A 19676-nucleotide genomic window follows, 5' to 3' on the forward strand; every position below is an offset into this window, starting at 1 on the left:
GCCCCCCCCCAGCTGCATCCCTCCCAGGCCCTCCCTGTAACCTTCTGATAACTCTCAGGTCTGAAAGTAAAAGAGAGCCTCCCTGCTCCTTAGAACCAGGTCCCTAACCCCCAGTCTGTTGCCCGGGACTGGTCCGTAGCCTTGGCAGGACCAGGCCGAAGAAACAGTTCTCCCTCCCTCCGCACATGCACCCCCATGCACACACAACCAAGCATGTCAGCCTCCCCATGCATGCATGGGTGCCTCACCCACCCTGTACCTGTGTATGTGTTCCCCTGCCCCTGCGCATGCATGCGCGGGTGCACCGCCTCCCCCTGCGTGCATGTACGGGTCCTCCACCTGCGCATGTGCACATGGGTGCCCTGCCCACCCATGTACGGGTGCCCCACCCCCGTGCACAGACGCTGCCCCCACCACCCCAACCAGTCCGCATTTTGGAAAAGGTTGGGGACCACTGCCTTAGATCATCTCTGGGCCCCCACAGCCATGAAAGTTTTTAAAATGGTGTGTTGGGCCTCCCAAAATATAGGAATGGGTATGTTTGGCCCCAGATTTTGGGAAATTGGTTATCCCATCTTGCTAGGAAGTTATCTGGAAATTTTAAACTGAAGGCTGGCATTAAAATTTTTATTTTAATCAAATTCCTCAGGTTTTCCTACTAGGTTGTCTATTTATTTATTTATTTAATTTATTTCATTTATACCCCGCCTATCTGGTCAAATGTGACCACTCTAGGCGGCTTACAACACACTTTATAAAACAATTAAACATATAACATATGTAATTAAACATATGTACATAGTACTCAGGTTTCTAGGCCTGCCTCATCTCAGATTATCCACCCTTAACAATTTTCTCCCTTGTATGTAATGCCTGACCTATTTTAATCCCACCTTTCTAACTCCAAGGAGCTCTGAATGACATGCATGGTTTTCTCCTCCACACATTTAATCCTCATAACCTTGTATGATAAGATAGGGTGAGATACGTATGTTAGGTTGTGACATGATAATTTGTTCAAATCATCTCTCATTGAGCCCCATGGCTGAGTGAGGATTTGAACCAGAACAAGATAAAAGATCCCGATCTAGTCTCCATTTTTAAAAATAACTGAAAGGTCTCTCTAGTGAATTTTTCAAGACAGACCAGGGAGGAGGCCCACAACGATTGTACTGAGCAATGAGAATCAATGTTTGGGCACTGTTCCAAGCTGAAGCCAGTGCATATCCTAGCCATCTGTCAATAGTAACCTTCTTTCTCTAGAGATCACAATTTATTTTCCATGCTTTATAGAAGAACCCTTCATCCCATTTTACAGATGGAAATATTGATATTCAGATGTCATGGCGAAAGCAAGGAAGAGAAACAAAAAGCTGAACTCTGGTAGTTACACGTACCCTTCCAAATTCTTCTGTCATCTTCCACTGTTGTACTGTATATTTGCCAGTGTCCATAGTTTTACTTCTCTGGCTTTTCTGTGAGCCAATGTTTCATTGGCTGGATTATTTCCAGGTATAATTACTTCTAGACTGAGGTTATAGGAATGCTAGTAGAGGTCCAGGCAAGACGGGAGTGGGGGGAAAGGCTAGGGAAAGATATAGACCAGAGCAGAAGGGAATTTCTTGGAATACATTAATATAATTTTGATGGGGAAAAGTGTATTTCATAAGCTTGTGTACAGCGAAATGCACTGTCTTGCCTTTTGAAACAGAGTTGTTTGGAAACACTCTTGTTTCTGGATTTCTTGTTTGAAGACAAGACAAGCTGCTGGGAATCTCTTTCATTCCATTTTATGTTTCCATATTTTGTACCGAGCTTTTCTAAAACGAGATCAATAGATTATTCCTGATGCATTTGTTCCATTCTGGAATCAAGACGGCCTAGGTAAGCCAGAACAAAAACATCCAGACAAAAACCAGGAGTCGCTCGGTGCCCCTTGTGCCACTGTGACAATGACTCATTGCTCGGAGGAACGGCTAACCCAGGATATGCTCTTGCCAAGAAGAGATGCCATTAAGGACCGTAATTTGTTGATCCAGCCTCCGCTGGCATTTCGGCAGGGAGAGTGGCACTGTTTTCTTTATGACCTCATAAAGTCACAGCCGAGAGGCCGATTTAGAAAACAAACTGCCTCAGGTTGACAGATAATTAGATACAGGGGACATATTATATGCCTTTGCATATAAATGCTCTCTGAAGCTCGTTGGTTCATCAGAAGTTTAGGTTAAAAGAGAAACAGGTATTCCTGACACATCAGGATGTATTTTCTGATGCACTTTAAGATGACGGCTTACAGCACCTTCATCTTAATGTCATTGGGAGCATTGTCAGCGCAACTGTGCTTTGTGACTGGTATTGGCTTGCTTTATTTCTGCTTTGCTATTTATTCCCATCAGCTTTCTTTACTTCTGAAAAAGAAAAGAAAGCAGAGAGGAGCTGACATATCTGAAAGTATTCCAGTTTCCTTCTTCCTTTTTTTTTTTTTTTTAAAGAAAATGATTCCAGTGAACCAGGCTCGAATAAGACAATATTGGAGACATTAGAAAATATTTTGAATATTTATTTAGTAAATTAAAATTTAATGAAACATATCCCTTTAAAATGTGTGCCCAGATTTAGGTAAAGGTAAAGGTTTAGGTAAAGGTAAAGCTTCTCCTTGACATTTAGTCCAGTCATGTCCGACTCTGGGGCACAGTGTTCATCCCCATTTCCAAGCCATAGAGCCAGCATTTGTCCGTAGACAGTTTCTGTGGTCACATGGCCAGTGCGACTAGACACGGAACACCATTACCTTTCCACTGAGGTGGTACCTATTTATCTACTCGCATTTTTACATGCTTTCGAACATCTATGTTGGCAGGAGCTGGGACAAGCAACGGGGGCTCACTCTGTCACGTGGATTCGATCTTACGATGGCTGGTCTTCTGAACTTGCAGTACAGAGGCTTCTGCGGTTTAACCCGCATTTTGAGAATCCTTGGGAACCCATTACTACTCCCCCCACCCCAGAAAAACTACATGTCCAGAAACCTTCAGAGGGCAGAATTCCCCTCTAAATCAAGGTGTGTCCCCTATACCAGTGGTCCCCAGCCTTGGGGCTCCACGTGTTCTTGGACTACAACTCCCAGAAACCTTCACCACCACCTCTGATGGCCAGGATTTCTGGGAGTTGAAGTCCAAGAATATCTGGAGGCCCAAGGTTGGGGACCACTATCCTATACCTTGTTTTGCCTTTCCCCAACTATTTCTGGGAGACCAGAAGGTTTTACCAGAAATGGCCATTGTGGTTCGTAGCAGGCACAGGAAGAGGGAAAAGGCCTCCCAGTCCCAAGGTTGCTCACCCCAGAATCATATGATTCTGTCTGAAGAATAAGATTTGAGGTTTTATACCTCAGTTATGAGGGCCATCTAACTCTGCATTCTACGTCGGACCTCACCCTCCCCATTGCTCTGTTTTTGAACTATTCTATGCAGCAGTGTGTGGGGAAATTCAGTGTGCTCTCTCTCTCTTTCTGTACCTATGTATAGTCCTTGGATGATTTCAGGGGAGAACCACCTCCTTAACTGGAGAAAACATGGTGGCTAAAGGCGGGGTGGGGGGTCTATTCTTTCCCAGTCTTTGCTAACTCCAGTGTTAGACTACTCTGCTGGATTTTATGTGGGGCTAATCTTGAGGACGTTGTTCAGAGGCTTCATTCAGTGGAAGCTCTGCAGCTTCTGAAGAGAATTTCAACACAAATGCAGGGTTGTCTGAATCCATGCTCCTCACAGGGAGCATTCCCTTGCTTTATTTTATCATCCTGATTCCCTTTTGTTTGTTCCCATTCCTCCAAACAGCAGAAAACAAAGCCCCAGGTTTTCCTTGCATCTTTAGCTCCTCATGCATTCTCTGAGGTCCCAGCTTTGAGGAGAGGTTCAGAGACTGAGCAAAAAACTGCTGTGCTGTGTGGATTATTGTGTGTTTGTCATCCAGAATGGTATAAGCTGTAGGTACAGCATCTCTTGGCGGTGATTTATGGTTCCTGTCAGCCGACACCAGCGCTTTGTCTGCCGTAGCGTGGAGGATGAATGCCGTGCTGTCAGCCTGGGCAGGGCAGTCTTTCTCTCTCTCTCTCTCTGCTCCGCATACTCGTTCCCCTTTTCATGCCACTGAACATAAACAATCTTTTGTAAACCTGACAGTCACACTTACTTCTTTGGAAACATAAAGCAGAAATGTATGACTCGGTTTTCATTACCCAATTTCCAAGGCTATATAGCAAATGCACTTGAGGAGCAGCAACCAAACGAGAGGAACTGAGTGTTCAAGATGGGTAAAACTATGTGTGGGAGAGGGGGAGGAAGGAGGAAACAATCATACAGCCCTTTTGTCTTAGGTATACAATAACCCAAATGTAGGGATGTAAAATGCGACTTGCTTTGTCCTTGTGCACCAAACAGGAAAGGGCAAGGAATAAAATAGAACAAAAGGAAATAAGATAAAATATGATAAAATAAAAACATCAGAATGAGATGCTAAGATTTTGTTGCTATTGTTGGTCTTAGAGAGATCTGCAGGACCTATTTGGCATATGTGTAGTTATGTACAAGGTAAAAAAATAACTGCTGCCCTGTTGTTGCTTGGACTATGATGAAGTAATTATCCTGCCAACTGTTTATAATAATAATGATAATGATAATGATAATGATAATGATAATGATAATAATAATAGTAATAATAATAATTATTATTATTATTATTATTATTATCATCATCATCATCATCATCATCATCATCGTTGTTGTTGTTGTTGTTGTTGTTGTTGTTGTTGTTCTTCTTCTTCTTCTTCTTCTTCTTCTTCTTCTTCTTCTTCTTCTTCTTCTTCTTATTATTATTATTATTATTATTATTATTATTATTATTATTATTATTATTATTATTATTATTATTATTATTATTATTATTCAAAAGCACCAGGCACAGTCAATCAAAATTATAAAAACATTGACTGGTATTGTATAACAGATACAAATTTTAACCAAAAACCTAAGTATATGTTAAATATCAGCGCAGTACATATGCTGTTCCTAATATTGCTGGGTTTTTTTGTAGCTCTGATGGTGTGATTTCTGAGATCTGCAACTGCTTACAGTACTGTGTGATATTCTTGATATTGTTCCCAAAGCCCAATGACTACTGGGACCACTGAAGTGTGCTTTTTCCAGAGGCAAGATGTTTCGATTGCCAGGTCTCTGTATTTTGTTAGCTTTTCCAATTCTTTATTTTCAACTCAGGCATCCCCTAAAATTACAGTGTCAATGATCCGGACATTTCTTCGTTCTATGACTACTATGTCTGGTATGTTATGTTCAAGGTTACTGTTGTTGTAATTTCTGTTGGGGTTTTGCTGATAGCTTTGGAAAGGAAAATGATGCTAAAGACATGAAAGTGCAGTGATGACATTGTGCTGGCACAGCAAATCAATCTTCTACAAGGCAATTCTAAAATAGGGATAGTCCATACAAAGCATTGTAACTTTAAAACACCAATGGCAGCAGTCAGAATGGTCTGCAGGGTTCCCTCTTGTGCTCACTACTAGAGATGGGGGTTTTCGTATTCATATATGAATATGAATACCCCTGCACATGTGGTGTTAACGAGGGTCCAGCCCCATGGGGCCGGACAGTCCACTCACCAATCTGACGTGGACGTGGACTGCGTGATTCTACCAATGGATCCACAGCGTGCAATCTGCTCGCCACTCCTGGTGGGAGATGGAAGGACAAGCCTCGCTGCAAGGTCGAAGAGTGGGGAGTGCATTGTGCACTGCAGATCCACTGGTAGAATTACGTGGTCTGCGTCCACAGCAGATTGGTGAGCGGACCATCCAGCTTCATGGGGCTGGACCCTCGTTAATGCCACCTGTGTGGTGATATTTGTATTTGTGTATGAATATGAATACCCACATCTCTACTCACTACGATACACACAAGTTGAAAAGCAGCCCTGAAAATTGCTTGTGTGATTAACTGATGGAAAAAAGAGTCACTTTCTGGAATGACTCTTGCTTTGTGTCACTTTGTGAACTGTAGTTTGTCCTGTGGACCATCTTGATTGCTACCATTGATGTTGTCAACATTCAGGGTACCTTTTGCTATATAAAACCTTGGCATTAGAGATGCAGACAAATTGCCAAAATGTCAGTAAGTCATGGTTGGATCCATACATTTCCCCAGGAATTTCTGACAAACCATGAATTGGTTCATCTGTTCATCTTCAACAACGGAAGACTTTTAAAAAAGGTGGAAGTCCCCACCCCCTTCCCATTGGCCCCCATGGCCTCCTTACCTAGGCCTCCTGCTGCCAGCAGTAGCACTGCTGGAACAGAAGCTGCAGTTCCGGCAGGCAAGCCTTTTCTTTCCGTCTCTGCAAGTGATGCCCAGCTGGTTGGCACCCACAGAGGTAGAAAGGTATCAGGCTAGCTAGCCAGCATGGTTCCATTTGCCTAGCCAGCTGTCTCTGCCTATGGGTTGGTCCCATAGGCAGAGAGAGCAGGCTAACTGGGCAGAACCCTGTCGGCAGGCTCTCTCTGCTTATCTGGGTGATTGGCACTTACAGAGGCAGAAAAATCAGCCTAGCCCACTAGAAGGGTGGTTTCCTTTCCAATGGCAGCAACGGTGGCAGCGAGAGGATACAGTAATGTAGGGAGGTGATGGGGCACTGGGATGGGGGCAGGGGGCAGGTTGTGCAAGCGGGCATGCCAAACAGCCATTTAGTGGGCCCATAGGCAGAGAGAGCACACTAGGCTGCCGGAACAGGTTGCTCTTTGGCCCAGGCCAAATGAAAGGGTCAAATGAAAAAAAAGGGACAAATATTCGACACTTTGTATTCACCGGGCCTCGAATTGAAAAATACAGAGCAATGAATATTACACGAAACTACGATTTCTGACAAATATTGTGCTTCGGTTTTGAATTCATCCCCATGTCTACTTGACATCCTTTTTCATGTGGGCAACGTGGGCAGATATCTGAAGCAATTTCAAAGGTTTACTGGTTAGCAGGATCTTGAGCTATATAGGCCTATGCTCGGAGTCATGGGGCTCTCATAGACATCGCCATATATAAAAAACAAATAAGCAGGCATAAAAACCGTTACTGTTACCATAAAAACTGTTAGCCGCCCAGAGTTGATTTGTTGAATCTAGATGGCGGGTTAAAAGTTGGAAAATAAAAAATAAATAAATTTTGGATACAGAAACACAATATCCCACATTCATAAAATTTAGGGTATTTTTAAAAATGAGTTGAATATTCATTCGTTTGTTTGATTTTTTTTTCTACCCCACCTTTCTCCCTCTAGAATTCTTTCCTAGTCCATGTTGTTTAAAAGATATTGGATTGTAAATATCATCAATTGTTGATAACAGAGCTAATGACAAAGGATGGTAGGATTCCTACATAATCTGGAGGACCATGTACTTCACATACATGTTTTACATAAAACATAATAAACCATTAGTAGAACTGAACTTTTTCATTGATCTTTGGCCCTTATCTTTCCATTTCAAATTGCAGCCTGCTTCCCTATGCACTAAGTGAATAGTATCTAATTCCTAAGGCAGGGAAGAGTGAGTCTTCAACAACAGAAGACTTTTTATAAACTTTATTCGACTCCTGGCAACCCATTATGGGAATAAAATCTACTGTAATCATTTCTGATTTTTTTCGAAGCAGTTATCTTAGCAGGAGATGGTCATGCAGCAGGAGTAACGCCATAGATTTCTCTCCTGATTGTGGGTTGTAGATGCAACCAGTAGAAATATGAAATTGGTTGGACAGTATGGGTGCATGATTCATCCCCCTTTCTATGTTTTTTATTTACTGGTCAAATATGATAACAGAAAGAACGTTTTATCCAGTCTTCCCTTCCCTTCAAACTTCCATTATTTTCTTCTCCTGCATATGGATATCATATTGCAAACATCTTTCTTTAGTTTTGATTTAGTGTTAATGATCTTGCAAACAAACAATCAGATGAATACCTGAAAATGACTCTGAATATACAATGTAATTATATAGACACATTGGCACACTATATAGTAACATAATAATCAAACATAGCCTGCATAACATAAAATGTGCTTGAAAATCAACATAGACAGCTCCAAGGTTGGACTCTTAACCCAGGCCTGCTCAGTGTTTGTTGGTTTCTGAGATCATTAATCTACAAGAAGAGAATACAGGGAGATTTTTTTTGTGTGGGATTCTCCTGAACAGATTAGTGCAAAGTTAAATTTCTAACTACGATCCAGTTTGAGACAACACTCTCTCAGATGAACTTCTGCACTCTGCATAAACAACCATCCAGCTGCCTTGCCCCACCTCCTCTGGGTGCTGCCTCTGAGTGAGCAGTTGCTGGAGGAGGCAGGGCTGGGAAGCGCTGAAAAAAATTGGTTCAGCTGAAAAACAAACCAGCACGAGCTGCCCGTTTGATGGTTCGTGCCCCTCTCTACATAACATACCGTGTTTTTCCGTGTATAAGACGCCCCCATGTATAAGATGCCCCCCATTTTTCTAACCCAAAATTAAGAAATCTAAGTGGTGCTTAGCAAGTGGAAGGGAAAGCAGGGATCAAAGTCCTGCAGGGTCACTTTGATCCCTGCTTTCCCCTCCACTTGTTTTTGTTCTCTCCTCATCTTAGTTCCGTGTATAAGACCAGTGGTTCTTAACCTTTGTTACTCGGATGTTTTTGAGCTGCAGCTCCCAGAAACCCCAGCCAGCACAGTTGGTGGTGAAGGCTTCTGGGAGTTGCAGTCCAAAACTCCTGAGTAACCCAAGGTTAAGAACCAGTGTATAAGACGACCCTCAATTTTAGTCTAAGGATTTTAGACAAAAATATAGTCTTATACAAGGAAAAATACGGTAAAGTGACCAGGATGAATTCATTATTTATTTACTTTATTTAATCTATTTTAACCTACTTTTCTCCTTAAAAATGACTCAAGGTGGTTTATAACAATTAAAAGACAGTATTTAAGCTAATAGTGGTGAGTATATAATACTGATGTGGACATATTGTCATATGTGGTCCTTCTACCGTCCTCCTCTTGATGTGAGTTGCCATTTATTTTTCACACCTCTGTATACTACTACAAGGCAGGAAGAGTGATTTTCCTGACAAAGATTTATCTTCTTCTTTTTCATGTACCCTTCAAAGTTATAGTCCTTTCCACCCCGGCAAGACCATCATTCATAGCCTTCAAGGTGAGGTCTCCTATATATAGATGGACCATGTCATGATTCATTTCTATGTTTTGTACTGGAATTTAAGAGCACCACGGAGATACAAAGTTTATTCACACTCATAAGAACTGCACCATAAATGGGACAACCACAACTATAAATGCACACCTTGGATTTCACAACAAGCATAAAATAACTGAACTTGGACACTCCTTTGTTTCTATCAGCAAGAGAAAAAAAATGGCAGGGAGAAGGGATGGGAGAATGAAAGTAAATGATAATACTTAAAACATGTCTAGTCAGATAAAAATAAATAAAATGGGAGACATTCAAACATTCCTTCATCGTGTAATATCCCTATATTAATAAATATGGTTGAAACCTGCTAGTAAATGTAGGGTGATTGATTTAGTTAAGGAACCAGTAATAATGCTGTGTTGGTTACTTTTAATAAGAATTGACCAAAATATACAAGTGTCATCCAATTAAGGATAGAAATAACATGAAATTTTTAAATATACATATCTAAGGGGAACAAAAATCCATCCATCCAGGTCCACATCTCTGAGTGTTTAACTCTTTAAAGTCAGGATCTGAATCTCTGATCAGAGAATCCTACCAGTGAAGAATCGGGTTGCTGCCTCTGTTTTTCTCAGAACATATACAATTTTTATATGATTCAAACATGACAAGCTATGTAGATATTAAATGTAGCAACACCATCTATTTGCTTGGAACAGTTGCTTCTTTTGCATTTGGCCAATATATATAAGTGTGTTGTTCAAATAATAATAACATTTAAAGCTATAGGTGTATACAAGTTGTATGCAGAAGTTTGTTAAGTGGCCTTTTTCAAAAAAAATGTTTTAGCTAAGCAAGAGGGGTCAGAGGCACTTTCCTTGAAAGTGTACCACACAGACACTTTCTCATATCCAAGAAGATTCTGCAATGTGCATATATTTTCCTTTGGCAGATAGGAAGTAGCAATCATCTTTCTTTCCACAGACATAGAAGTGTCTAAGGCTTCGATCACATTGGCAATAGGAACTTCATTTAAGTATCATTTAAATACATTTAGATTTCATTGTTCACATGGTGAAATCGATTTGCTGTGTAGGCTGCAAAGTGAGTTTTTTCAACTGACAGGAAGGGATTTTTTTAAAAAAACTCACTTCTAAAATGGATTCAATTCATGCAGTTTTGTGGATCTGAATGCTGTTGACATTTAATGTGTGCCTATGAGGGTTTTGGGTGGCAAGGGCACCACCATTTTTCCTTTTTTTTTTAAAAAAAAAAATCTTTTTAAAAATGATTATCAATGCATCTCTTAATCAATATGTTCTGCATTACAACCACCTACCCCATTCTCTCTATTGGCCAATGAAGAGCTGGTGGAGCAGCAGGAGGCCAAATGGCACAGACCAGATGCAGAGCAGGCACACCTGGACATGGAGGATGCTCCATGTGCCAGGAGCTTTCCCCAGCAAAGCAGTTGGAAGCCTTCCCCCCCTTCTCATTTTTTTAGCATTAGTTAGTTGAGGTCACCTCTCTGGTGTCCCCATCTGTGGTTCCTAGTGACTATTATGACACCAGGTAGCACTAGACACTCAACTTATAAATGTATCAATTACTTATATATATATATCTCAATAAAAATCAATCACCAAATTTGTTGAAAAATTGCTAATCTATTCATATTCGTAAAAATCAATCACAAATGACAAATCACAAATCAACAAATGTTTAGCAATTTTTGATTCATTGATTCGTATGGTGCTAAAATGGGCTTCCCATAACTCTCCTCTACAGTCCTTCCAAGTCCAGTGAAGACTGGGTTTCCCCTGGCTAGCTGCTAAAAGGCAGTTTCCTGGGGTGACCCACTTTGTGGGGGTATACGTTGGATGTCTAAAACCCAGTCTTCACCAGAATTGGAGAGAATGTAGAAGAGAGTCAGTAGAAGCTTCTGGGTGATTTTGGTGTCTTGAGGTGCCTGGGGTAAACTTTTCCAGGGGCCCTGCTTGTGGGTGTGTAACTCAGACGTCCAAAACTGAAACTTCACCAAACATGCAGAGCTTGTAGAAGAGAGTCAGGGGAAGCGTCTGTGTGATTTTGGTGTTTTCCCTGCTTGAGGGGCATTTTATAGGGTTTTAAAATAACAAAAACCAAATTGATGATTCATCGATTGTCAGAAAAAAAATTTGAACATTTGTAATTCATGGTTTGTCAACCCTGACAAATCACAAATCAAAGCAAATCACAATTTTTCTGGTTTCTAATTAAAACCTTTAAGAACAACATGCTCCTAAAACAGAAAGGAAATTAATCGGTTTCAGCAGTGTAGACACCAAAGCTTGTTTAAATCACCAGTAGTAATTCTATTTCCATTCAGTGCATGTGAACATGGCCACTGGTTTAAATAAATATAATGTGATCACGAAGGCTTTCACAGCCGGGATCTAATGGTTGTTGTGGGTTTTTCGGGCTCTCTGGCCGTGTTCTGAAGGTTGTTCTTCCTGACATTTTGCCAGTCTCTGTGGCCGGCATCTTCAGAGGACAGCACTCTGTGCTCTGGTCCTCTGAAGATGCCGGCCACAGAGACTGGCGAAACGTTAGGAAGAACAACCTTCAGAACATGGCCAAACAGCCCGAAAAACCCATAACAACCAAATATAATGTGACTTGAACCTGTTTTTTTGAAAAGTCTGAACAGATATCAGTTCATATTGCCAGAGTGACCACCAGCTAGGACTGGCTTTGATTACTCTACAGATTGTGCCACACAGCTTAGCTGGAAAATCTGCTTCTCTGTTGCAGCTAGACCAAAGTGAGAGGCATTTCACTTCTCGGAGGAGCAGCTGTTTCGGTCTGCCATCTGCTGAACCAAAACCAACAGAGGGTGTTTGAAAACTTAAAGACTGACAGGTTTTATTTGGCTTAAGGCTTCAAGAACTGTAGCCCCCTTGGATACAGGGAGTGTAGCCTTGACAGAAAAAGAATGTCTGTTTACTGAAAGTATACTCCCTGTATATGGAAAGCTAGACGTTAAAGTGTCACAAAAGTCTTTGTACACTTTCATTTCATGACTTCAATGACTTGCTCAGCTTTGCTACAAAAATATAAATATTTTGCATTGATGGCTTAAGATATAACCTGGGAGTGGAGAAAGAGGAGTTGATTTCTTTCTTATACATCATCCACTGTTAATTCTTAATTAGGAGTGACAGATGCTCCCCTGTAATCCTGTTCCCAACATGTTCTGTTTGCTTTGTTTGGCACACAGAGATATATGATGACATCATAATGACCTTTCAAGGCTCCACCGGAAAGTGTTATTGGCATTCCGATGATTTATTGCATGTTCCAGTTGATTACCAAGCCATTTGTCAACATTTTGTTTTGCTCTCTATAAACCTGTCTCCTGCATCACAGATGTTCATGGGCATGAAAGTTTAAACAAATACAATAGATTGGTCCTGGTTGGCTTCTGCTTCCAGACTGAAGACTCCAAAGCCAATGCATTTGGGGCTTCTTAGGTAGTCTAGTTGTATCCTAAAGAGAAACTGAAGATGCGATACTGCATACATGACAATGGCTGGAAGGGGAATACTGGCTTCTAGTTGTACATAGGGCATACCTAAAATTTCCACTTGTTAGCCATGACTGATATGGATACTGTAATATTACACTTGAGAAAACTGAAGACATTTTTATCAATCCATGTCACTGAGCTGTGCAGAATAATCCACTATATCCCATTTTTTAAAGTGAATTATTCCATGACATTGGGGGCATCCAGCCAAAATGATTCACTGTGAACCAGCCTTTCTATTGATAAGATCAAACTTTTCCTTCACATCAGAGCTGTAACTAGTCAGTTCACTTCAGTCTTTATTGTTTTGACCACTTTGGTCATCTAACTTCCACCAATTTGTGTTGCAAGGCCAGAAGACCAGTGGTCGTAAGATTGAATCCACATGACGGAGTGAGCTCTTGTCACTTGTCCCTGCTCCTGCCAACCTAGCAGTTCGAAATCATGCAAAAATGCGAGTAGATAAATAGGTAACACCACGGTGGGAAGGTAATGATAAGGTATAAAATTTGTTTATAAAATTTGTAATGTAAAGCATATCTCTAGCACTGTCTATTCTATCATTATTTAGCCAGTTATCCCCTAGTTTTATTGCCAGCCGTCCAGATTTGATCACTCTGTTTGTTACCTGTTTATTCTTATCCCCCAAAAGCTTCCGTAGGTACTCCTTTCTATCTCTGCCCTCTAAGGAAGGAATACTAGGTTTTATGAGCCATTCCCGGATCAGCTCATAAATTTTACACTCTAGGATGACATGACTCAGTGTCTCTATAGTCCCCTCACCACATGCACACAACCGACTCTCATAAGGGATATTGTTATATCTTCCCAGCAACACTACAGATGGCAACAACATAAAGGTCCTTCTGGTTTCAAGATATTCTAAATCATTTAAGTACAATATTGATAGCATCTATTCAAGGGGTTTATTTTAATAAATCCTTTGGCCTTGTTTATATCATGTTGTCTTTCTATATCTAAGATCCTTTGCTTAATTTCTTTGCATGGATCATATTCATTGACCAATAGATAATGTTGTGAAAATCCATCATACCCTAGCTTGTGTTCCAGCATCTTCCACCGGAGAGAGGAGGACAAGGCAATCTTGCAATGTCAGCTGGACCAGCCCTGAGATATTATAATTCAGTTTTAGCCAATATGTTAGAGCAACTATCCATGGCCTGGCCTCAACAGTTACTAGCCGAGATTCCAGCCTTACGCTGCATTTGATGCACTTGTAGGAAGCTGCAATATAGCTATTAAAATTTTTGATTGCTGTCTTTCCAAAGCAGTCAAGTTAGCTGGTATACTATATGGGGCTACATAGATCATCTGTACTAATGATTTCATCGTAAGTAGTCGTTTTGACAACCCTGGACAAGCCTATCCCAGCCTCTGCCATGAGATATAAGTGCAGCTTTGCTCATGAAAAGGGAAGAGTAAGAGAATGGGATGTGCCCCAAAAGAAAGAGAAGGTTTATCTTTTAGAAAAGGAAAAGTTAGTTTGAGGGATATGTCACCATTTATTTCCCTAATACTCAGCATTAGATTCACCTCTAGATTTTATTGTTCTCTAAATTCTAGTGTCCTGTGGTAAAGTCCCAGTTGCTACACTCTGGTTACATCAGTAATCCCTATGTTTTCAAAATGGTGGAAAATTAGGATGCAATGATGAAAGGGCTGAAACTAGGCCTTCCCCTTTAAGCATTTAGCACACAGGCATTGATAACATCAGAATAGAGTGGAGAAGGGGGACCATGTCCATTAATAAATATCAATACAAAAAATCTGCAGGCATTCAAAAAATACACAGATTCTCATGCAGGAAGGGTGGAGGGACTCTTGCAACCTTCTACAGAACGGAGACGAGAAGGTATAAGATGTCCAAGAGAGGAACATATTACCTCTCTCTCTCTCTCCCTCCCTCCCCCCCTCTGTGTGTGTTGTATGAGATGCACACTGAACAAGCTTTTCCCAGACATTCACAATTACTGCTCTTTGATGCTGTAGTAAGGTGAAAGTATTATTTCATTGCTGTTACATCAGTGTACAAACATAAACAATTTTTATTAAATGTACAATGCCCTTTGAAACACAGCTACACACACACATACACACAGACACCCCGGAGAGAAGTATAAACAGTGAAGGACAGCTGGGTAGAACTTCACTGTCCTTTTCTGCTGGGAGGAGAGGATGTGGCTGCCAAGGCAGGGCTCCTGGGCAATGACAGCCTTCCCAGCATCCTCCATCTGCACGTAATCTACAGCTTAATTTCCTCTCAAATTAGACACTTGATAGAAAAAGTTATTATATCTGTCAAGTTGCCAATGCTCTTTATGGGAGTGATAAACTAAGAACCATGGCTTTACAAACCTTGATAGGAAGTGTTGGTACCTGGAAAACTCTTTTATTGCTGCCTGGATGACTAACAAATTGCAAATACTGATTAAGCTATAAAGTTACAACAACATTAAAAAATAACAAGTGGTTATTGCTTACAGGGAAGTGTTTTAGGCAGTAACATTTTGCCACCCAGAATCCAAGGCCCAGAGCAGAAGTCCAGTTGCCAAAGACCATCTGTGGGTATCCTTCCAACGTTGATGCTGCCTAAACAGTCACAATTTAGCCCTTGATTTTCAGAGCAGCAGAATGATCCATTGGGTCTGAAATAGGATAGGATTCAAGGCCAGTGTCAGTATTCAGCCTTAGGGAATGCCTGCTGAGTTGGACTGCCAAGCTATCAGTATCCCACTTCCTGAGATTTCAGAGATGAGAGATGGGACCAGGGAGCAGAGACTTGTAATGCCACAGAGGTAAAGGTTCGTGATGTCAGAGACACAGTGGGGTCAAGAGTCTGGGGTGGTGGTGTAAGTTGCTTCTGGATCAGCTGATTGTGGAAATAGAGGGCATTAAAATAAAAAAGATTTAAGCAAAACCATCTAATTATGTAAGATCCCAACCCGGAGGGGGGGCAGAAATACTATTTGGGATCAGTTTTAAAGATCCATAAGAAGATAATAGCAGGGAGTTACTGGTCTGGATATAGCCAGCAGCTGAACTGACAAACTCCCAATCTCTGAAAGAAGATATATAAATATTCTTCTATTTATAGTTGATGGAACTGTGACTACTATTTTGCAAGAGAAAATGATGTGTTTTGAAAAATAACTGTTAAGCTTGTGGTGAAGAGTTTTCCCGAGCTCCCTTTTTGGTGTGAAAGTTTTTTTTTTACTGCTTAGATGAATGCCAATAGATCAAACAAAGAAAGAGAGAGAGGAGAGCTGAGGTGGATATGTGATAGATATCACAGACTGTACAGTAGTTTATCAAGACTACAAAGAGTGGAATCTTTTGAAGGGGAAACAGCTGGACTGTTGGTTGACTCTGGAGAAAGTTCATTGATTTGTAGTCAAGACAAGCACAAGGAGGTGGTGAGTCAGAATAACTTGTTGAGTCAGAAGAAGGAGGAAGCATCTACTTGAAGCATAAAGCTAGTAATAAAGAGGAGCTTGTGGAGACACATGAAGGAGGACATGTCTGCCTGAAACTAAGCTAAGACTAAAGAGAAGAGTCACAGTAAGAGAAATATATCTATGAAGATTCTCAGTCATCCAGGTGAGGTTATCTGGAAGTTGAGTCATGGCAACTGGACTTCTTTCTTATTAGGTTAAAACACTTTTTACTCATCAAAGAAGCTTCTTCAGTCGGAGGAGAGCTGGTAGGAGACCCCTGATATATCCTCCCCATTGGTTTCACTTCCCCCTTGTCTGAATAGGCTCATTAGATGGACAAAGGATGGGGGGGGGTTGTCCTAAATATCCTAAAATATGTCCTAAAATAATATTTTAGGCATGGTATTGGGCACAATGTAAGTGGACAACTAAAGAATTAATTTCCAATTAACACTGACAAGATTAATTGTAGCTAGGAATTGGAAAACATGGTGCAAATTTCACTTGAATGAATGGTATAGAAAGGTTTGGGATGTAGCTATTAATGACAAGTTAACATGTAATATTTTAGTTAAGAAGGGGTTGATAAGAATTGTCACTGCAAGGGAGTGCAGTGATGTTATTGTGCTGGTAGAGAAAATCAACATTCTACAAGGCAATTCTAAAAATGGTTGCAACACAAGACAAAAAGTTATAACTTTGAAATTGGAATTTGGATCAGTACTAATTTTGACACAGATGTAGCGAACAGTCTGCTCTTGCTCTGTGCCAAAGTTGGGGAAGTCTGGGCAAAGGGTTTTTGAGTTATAATTAAAAAAACAATTTAAAACTGTTTTATTCCCAAAATCATTTTCATCCATGTTGAGAAATAAATGTAGGAAGTGACTCCTTGCATCTAGCAAAATGATGAAATGCATTGTGTCAACAAGAGAAACATTTCTCCCCTTTTTTCTCTCCTACACCATCTATTTATTACAGGACAAATGAAAAGACAGGTGTGTGATTTGCCTAGAGCTCTGGTTAGTGAGAAGGTAATATTTGTACTGTCACACAAAGCAATAATGGAAAATGTCACCTTTTCCATTTCTGGGCAGAAGTCACTGGTGATATGTTTTCATTCTGATATTGGAGCTTTGCTGTCTAAGCCATGGCTCTGGGCTTCCCTGTTCCTTCCACATTAAATGAAAACTGTGCTGAATGGTCAGAGGTGTCAGCTTCTGTGGCAAAGCTACTGATACGGTATGCTTCTGTTAGAGACCTTGGGGTATTTATTTTGTGGAGTCAAGCCTTCTCTTCTGGTCATAAAATGTTATCTGCACTGATCTGCCAAGGGGGTTAGCTCACGCGATCATCATTCTACACAGGCAAATCTACATCCCATGTTGGGCAGCTGTGGACCTCCAGATGATGCTGGACCATCAGCCCTAGTCAAGGTAGCCAATGATGCAATAACCCCACATAAGCGTTAGGTGTGCAGGCTGAAATGTGACGTAGGGTTTATAGGACTAAAACCTCAAACAAGGGCTGGGTGGGTGGGGAAAGGAGGAGGCCAAAGCTACTTCTGGGCCAGCTAATTGTGGAGATGTTCCTAAGAGGGAAATTGGCAAAACCTGCCTAGTCAGGTAATATAACAACCCTTTTTGCTATCTGAGCAGGTAGCTAAATATGCTCGGCACCTGCAGCAGTTGCTACTTTGCCCATCTTGCATGACCTTGCCACCATCCCTTGTGGGAATTTTTACAGGCCACGCACAGCTGCTGCAGGGGCTTGTGCTACAAGAAGATTCATGAGTCACAATGTTGGCCCCTTACTTCCTGCCTTGCTCCAAAGGACACAATGGGCAGAAAGACATGCACTTGTCAGCTCTGCCTCTAGTCTCTTCTCTATCACTTCTAGCTTTTTAGTGAGTCAACACTGTGCAAACATAACACATGTACAGATCTCACTACTTGGGCACCCATTCAAGTAATGTCCCATGTTGAGCAAAGAGCGTGCTAAACATTCTAAATGCTGCACAGGACAATGAGCAGCCAATGGACACCGCCTTATCCACATACCATTTCCCCTGGAACTTAAAGTCCCAACAAATTAAAATCTTCATCGTTGACCAACAGTAGAAAGTTGCCCAAGTATGGAGTTATTGACAGATATCCTTTTGGGACAGGAAAGACAATGAACAAGCCAAACTGTACCTGGGGCCTTCTTCAACGCAACACCTAATGGAGAAACCCACAGGAAGGGTGTGGAAAGGGGTCCAGCAACCTCCCACTCCCACAGAAGTTCCTTCTGAAATGTTGTGGCCACCACATGTGAGAGCCGCTGTTCCAGATCACCAGCATCTGCTACCAACCAAGGTCAAATACAGGGAAACTTAGACCTCCAGCTGCAACTCTCCCACAGAAGTGGGCATAAGGATGCCAGCCTGATGGGGGTGTGAGCTAAAGTAAATAGGCTGCCATTGGGCCCAGTGGTCTCACCTGCTAAACCCTGGTGTGGGGTCTGAAAAGGTCCCACTGTTTGACCCTCACCTGCTAAACCCTGGTGTGGGGTCTGAAAAGGTCCCACTGTTTGACCCTCTCTCTTCATCCATTACCTTTTGAGGTGGATTGGGCTGCACAAAAGGGCAGCTAGTCAGCCTGCTGATAGGAGCAGGAGACTCTAGGGTGGGTGCCAAAGCAGTTGGTCAAACCTACAAGGCTGCCCCTGGCACTTTCCCATATTATACGCCCAACAGACACATTTGGGAGACTCCTCCACCCCCTCTACGTCACTTTTTTTCCCCTCCAACCTCTTTCTTGAGAGGAGGGAGACTGCTGAAGAAGCATCTCCACTCCTTGGAGCTCAGCAGTGACATTTCTGCCTTGTGCTCCTCACTCTCCTGCCAGCCCTCTGTCTTCTCCTGTGCTACCACTCAACTCATGGGCTTCCCTTCATCTTGCTCCTTGCCACTCTCTTAGTCTTCTCTCGCCCCTGCTGCCATCCCTGCCGCGGCAGTCCTTGCCCACTGCCTTTGCTGACACCTCTGCTGCTACTCCACAGCCACCACTTGTGTCCCACAATAATCCAGCAAGAAGCTGAATGACCGAAGCAGTGAAGAACTTCCTGTTTCAGGCTGTGTGAGTGGACTGGAGCGAAGGCTGATCTACTCAGGTCTGCCAGCCAGCAGGCTCCCATCCACTCGGATGTGCCAGTCAATGGCTATGCACCAGCACAATCGCAGCCGACTGTTGACCACCCAGCATCACCAGTGCTCACCACAAGAAGCTGCCACTGCCTCTGGGAGATCAAATGCCAAACTTGGTGCTGACTGGGCTGCCACTCTGGCAATAACCTGGGTCCCCAGTTGAGTCTGGGTCCCTGTTTTGGCAGAAGCCTGTGCTGCAGGGTCAGGAGACCAAGCAGTCGTAA

The sequence above is a fragment of the Pogona vitticeps genome, chromosome 8, assembly GCF_051106095.1.
Source record: "Pogona vitticeps strain Pit_001003342236 chromosome 8, PviZW2.1, whole genome shotgun sequence".
In the NCBI taxonomy this organism is placed as follows: domain Eukaryota; kingdom Metazoa; phylum Chordata; class Lepidosauria; order Squamata; family Agamidae; genus Pogona; species Pogona vitticeps.